Here is a 6,000-nt window from a genome sequence, read left to right on the forward strand (position 1 = left end):
CCCTGTGTCCAAATTGTGCGTGCAACGGGGGGGGGGGCAGCGGGGCGTTCTCCCGACCCCTGTAGAGGGGGTCGGACTCGCCCGACCCCTGCGACAAAGGGTCCGGCTCGCCCGACCCCTGTAGAGGGGGTCCGGCTCGCCCGACCCCTATGGAGGAGTCGGCCTGGCCCGACATCTGCGAAGAGGGTCCGGCTCACCCGACCCCTGCAGGGGGGGTCGGACTCGCCCGACCTCCACATGAGATGTCAATCTGAGGACTGTTTGCAAAATGACCGAGAAAGCACGATCTGGGCCGTCCGCCCGGCCGATCGGACGGCCGGGAACGACCGATGATGTGGCCACGCTGGGAGGCCTTCTTTTGGTGCGGAAATTGTATATAGAGATAAGCTGCAAAATTCTGTAATATGCTCCATTCGATTTAGGTTAAAAATATTTTGCAGTATAATACTTTTGCTATGCAGTTCGTGCCATAGTTCAAGTGCATGGATGAATTTTGAAATTAAGCTCTAGCTTTATATTCTGAATAGTGTGTTACAAATGCCTTACTTGTTAGGTCTAGAGGCTACAATGTCGGGAGATCCGAACCACCCAAGAAGAAATGGAAAAGAAAGTATGAATTTGTAACTTGTTAGTTAAATTTTCTTTTGATTTTGATTACAAAATTCAATCAATGGATGTATACATGTAAGGTGTTCATTTCATTTATTTTTTATTTATACAAGTTATGAATATACAAATGAAGCGAAAGAGAGTTGAAAGTATGCGGACGCGTCAAGTCTCTACCGGGCTTTCGATTCGAGATCCATCATGTGCCACGCAAGAAAGTTCATCAGAAGATGATGACCATCCATGTGGACTACCTCCCTCAGTTTTGAGCCCTTTCCAAAGTACCCTCACGTCTACACATGTTGAACAAGGCGAAAGCTCTACGGGTACTTCATATAATTAATTAAAATAAGTGGCTGATTTGTAAACAATAGTCGTATGAAACATATAATCATTACTCCAATTCTTTTTACTTTTCAGCACGTCCTACCCTTATGGAGCAGCAAAATCCATCACGAATATCTCGAGCAAGCACTCGTGGTAGAGCAACATACCGTGCAGAGACAAGAAGGGAACGTGAAAGAGCACGTCGTGCAAGCATGACACCTGAACAAGTTGCAAGCAGACGCGCGCGCGCCAGAGAAAGGTATGCAAATGAGAGACCAGAACAAAGGCTAGCGAGACAAGTTCGAAGATACCCAAGAGCGGCGGCTAGATGCACCACACATGTTCCTAACTTTTCTGTTGTAACAAATTTCAATGGCACTAATGATGCCGCTGTGGTGGGCTCAAACAACCTTGAGTTTGGTGACATCGTATACAGAACCTACCTGAAAGCACTCATATGTTGAAGTCGGTGCCAGACTGCTGCCATTGCGGTGCAAAGAGGTTTGAATATGAGCCGTTGGGATTTTGTTGCCGAGATGGGAAGATCAAGATTGAGATGCCTGAGCCGCCTGAAGAGCTTCGACTGTTGTATACCAGCCAGGACCCAAACTCACAACATTTCCAAGATCATACAAGATGGTTCAATGGACATTTTTCGTTCACAACCTTTGCTTGTGATTACGACCAAAACCTTGCAAGCGCAGAGATGGAGTATATACCTTCAAGCGAATGGACAAATTTACCACAACCTACACTCTTTGGAAAAAGAGATGAGAATTCAAGCCACTTGCAACTATACTTCTACGATGATGACCCTAGCCTTTCACATCGTTTTCGAAAGGCTCAATTTGAGTTGTTCCAAGCAAGAGACCATTCTATCATTGCGAGTTTGGTGGATATATAAGAGCCAACCCTTACTTTGAAACATTTAGGAGCTTAGGACAGGTCGAGAACAGGATGAGTGTCGTATTTTCCTTAATACTGAATACAAACTAGACCAGAGAACCTACAATGCACCATTGACGTCAGAGGTGGCCGCTGTATGGGTTGAGGGGAATGAGATTTACCAACATATTGACCGTGGCATAACCCTGTTTGGCAACGATAACAATGTTACTCCATCAAGCCTCATCATGGATGTTATGACCCTTTGTCATACCCTCTCTTCTTCCTAGGGGCGAGCTTGGGTGGCATCTAGAAATACCAAAGGTTGGTGTTAATCCTGGCCAGGTCATTAGGCCGTCCACACAACCTGACAATCCAGGTACGTTATGTGAGAAATTGCCTTATTTTTTCGGATGATTTCAACTCTTGATCCGATCCAATAATTAACTAACCGCATGCATCTTTTATCATTATCAGACACTAATAGCCAGTTGTGCGTCACGATGCGCGAATACTATTGCTACAAATTCCAGATGCGCCGTGGTATATTCAACACCATCTTGCATGGTAAGTGTCTATTCCAGCAGTTCGCTGTGGATACATATATCAAGCTTGAAACAACACGGCTCAACTATATCCTTCACAACCAATCGAGAATACGAGCTGATCTGTACCAGGGCTTAGTTGACACTTTATGTGTGGAGAGGTTCGAGCACGTAGAGTTGGCAAAAGATGGGTGCTACCGGCATCATTTATTGGTGGAGGAAGGGATATGAGACGGAGATACATGGATGCTATGGCCTTGGTGCAAAAGTATGGAAAACCAGATTTCTTTCTCACTATGACTTGTAATCCTAACTGGGAAGAAATAGTTAGAGAGCTTGAACCGGGCCAGACACCACAGGACCGACCGGATCTTGTTGTGCGAGTATTTAAAGCCAAATTAGAAGACCTCAAACACCAGCTATTCCATAACACACCTTGGGGTTGTGGCAGCACAAGTTCATGTCATTGAGTTCCAGAAAAAGGGTTTGCCACATGCACACTTCCTCTTATCATGCAATCCCCTACAAACTAACAAGCCCAGAACAGTACTGTGTTATCTCGGCGGAGCTTCCAAATAAGGACAAGTATCCCCAGCTTCGTGAAATGGTTGCCAAACACATGATGCATGGGCCATGTGGTTCTTTAAATAGACGTAACCCCTGTATGAGAGATGGTCAATGCAAGTGCCATTATCACGCCAGTTTCAGACCACAACTCTCCAAGGGAAGGACTCTTACCCAAATATAGAAGAAGGGAGGATGGAGAGACAGAATTAGTTAGAGGACATGACATGGACAATAGGTGGGTCGTGCCTTATTGTCCGAAGCTATTGAGAAGGTATGATTGTCACTTGAATGTTGAGGTTTGCTCGAGCATTCAAGCTGTGAAATACCTTTACAAGTACATCTATAAGGGCCACGATAGGGCATCTGTCTGTAAATGATGCAGATGCAATCAGGAGATTAACGAGATAGAAAATTTCAGAGATGCTAGATGGGTGGGCCGCAGGAGGCATTATGGAGATATATGGGTTTGATCTAAATGGTATCTCACCCCCTGTCTACAGCTACAACTTCATCTTCCAGGCATGCATCTTGTTTTCCTACAATGAGAATGATGTGTATGTTTTGGAAGCACAAGGTGTTGAGAAATCAATGTTAACTCAGTTCTTTAAGGCAAACCAAGAATTCCCATGGGCTCGAACCCTACTATATAGAGAGTTTCCAGAACATGCAGTTTGGGAGAGTAGGCCGAAGAAATGGAAAAGACAGCAGCGAACACAGGTGGACGGATCATTTCTGCACATCCTGCTGAGGGGGAGGATATATTATCTAAGAGTGTTGCTGAACCACGTACGAGGACCGACTTCATACGAACATCTAAGATCATTTGAAGGAATTGTCTATCCTACCTTCCGAGAGGCTGCTGAGAAAAGAGGTCTTATTGAGGCAGATAGTAGCATCGATGAATGCTTGACAGAGGCTGAAGTTTTCCATATGCCTTCGTCTCTCGAAGGTTGTTTGCTACGATTTTGGTCTTCTGTGAGCCTAGCAATGTGCGAGGTCTCTGGGATAAGCACTTACAAGCAATGTCTGATGACTTCCAGCGGGGCCAAAGCGATTCAAATGCAGTACAACAGATGGTGTGATAGATATTAGAAATATCCTCCAGTCGATGGGTAAGGATATAACATTATTCCCTCTTCCAGAGATTTCTGGCTCAAATGACGACATGTCTGGTGTGGTACGGGAAATATTTGAGGAGACCAATATTGAATTAGACAATGAACACCTATCAGCTGTGTCATACCTCAATCGTGAACAAAGGCAAGCTTATGACACTATATTAGCATCCGTCGATAGTGGTACTGGAGGTGTTTTCTTTGTTGACGGCCCCAGGAACAGGAAAGACATTCCTATACAATGCAATGCTAGCCAGAGTTCGGAGCAATGGAAATATAGCGATAGCTACTGCAACGTCCGGTGTAGCTGCTTCCATCATGCCTAGAGGTAGAACTGCACATTCAAGATTCAAAATTCCACTTAGCATACAAGACGGTGGTGTGTGTAACTTTACCAAGCAAGTGGGACGGCAACACTTCTTCGTCGTGCTTCACTTATATTGTGGGATGAAGCCACGATGACAAAAAGACAAGCAATTGAGGCACTTGATAAGAGCATGAGAGACATCATGGATAAGCCTGGTTTACCGTTTGGTGGAAAGACGATTGTCTTTGGAGGTGACTTTAGACAGGTGCTTCCGGTCGTACGGAAGGGTACAAGGGCACAAATAATTAACTCAACGCTGCGTAGATCTTACCTATGGGACTACATGCATCAGTTGAGGCTTGTGCAGAATATGAGGGCTCAGTCAGATCCTTGGTTTTCAGATTACTTGTTGCGCATCGGAAATGGTGTTGAGGAAACCATTGATCAGGACTACGTAAGGCTACCTAGCGATATATGTGTCCCTTACACCGGTGAAGAATCTAACATCAATGACCTCATTGATGTGGTTTTCCCAATGCTAGAGGAAAACATGACAAATTCAAACTACATCACATCACGAGCTATTCTATCAACTAGGAATGAGAACGTCGATGGCATAAACATGAAGCTCATCGAACGCTTCCTAGGACAGCAAATGATCTATCACAACTTTGATTGTGCAGTTGATGATCCAAACAATCACTACCCATCTGAGTTCTTGAATTCTTTGACACCGAATGGTTTGCCGCCTCACATCCTAAAGCTTAAGGTTAATTGTCCAGTGATATTGCTCAGGAATCTTGACCCACCAAATGGCTTGTGTAATGGAACGAGGTTGGTGGTGCGAGCATTTCAGAGGAACACCATCGATGCAGAGATAGTGCTGGGTCAACACGTGGGAAAGCGAGTCTTCCTCCCACGCATACCTTTATGTCCTTCGGATGATGAAATGTTCCCATTTAGGTTCAAGAGGAAACAGTTCCCTGTTAGAGTGAGCTTTGCAATGACTATCAATAAAGCTCAGGGGCAAACGATCCCTCATGTTGGAGTCTACCTCCCTAACCCGGTGTTCTCACACGGACAGCTATATGTCGCTATGTCACGAGCTACAGCCAGAAGCAGACTCAAAGTTCTCGCTGCAACGACTAATGATGAGATTAGCGAATTAGATGGCACACTTACCAAGAATATCGTCTACAAAGAAGTGCTCACTTCCTAGATCTTGGAACGTTTACATCCATGTTTAGTTTTTTATTGTAATTACTAGCTACGAACGTTGTGTTTTCCATTGTCCTGTTAATTTCTTGAACTGGTGACAATACTAATTATCTTTGTCTAATGTTATCGCAATATGTCTATACCGCATGTCAACAAATAACGACTTTTACATATATCGCATCGTAACAAAGGACCCGTAGCAACGCACGGGCACTCTACTAGTGGTATATACACACGAGTACCCTTTAGAACCAGTCCTTGGTCTGAACGCCATGGGTCACCATGAAGGACAGCGATGTTATCCCGGAGATGTTGCAGGCTGGTGTCTGCATTGATCTCACGGCGCAGTTCAGAAAAGAGTTCAAAGGATGGCGTGGATATAGTATTCAGGTTTAAGTCCAGTGATCTCGGCGAGAAAGGGCATCAGCAA

General features: G+C 44.8%; 1 pseudogene; it reads left to right on the forward strand.

The window, feature by feature from the left end:
* The first annotated feature begins 4,503 nt into the window (after nt 1-4,503).
* The window catches only part of LOC120709726, a 14,129-nt pseudogene continuing 12,632 nt past the window's right edge, over nt 4,504-6,000 (forward strand).

This window comes from Panicum virgatum, chromosome 5K (assembly GCF_016808335.1).
Source record: "Panicum virgatum strain AP13 chromosome 5K, P.virgatum_v5, whole genome shotgun sequence".
Classification (NCBI taxonomy): Eukaryota; Viridiplantae; Streptophyta; class Magnoliopsida; order Poales; family Poaceae; genus Panicum; species Panicum virgatum.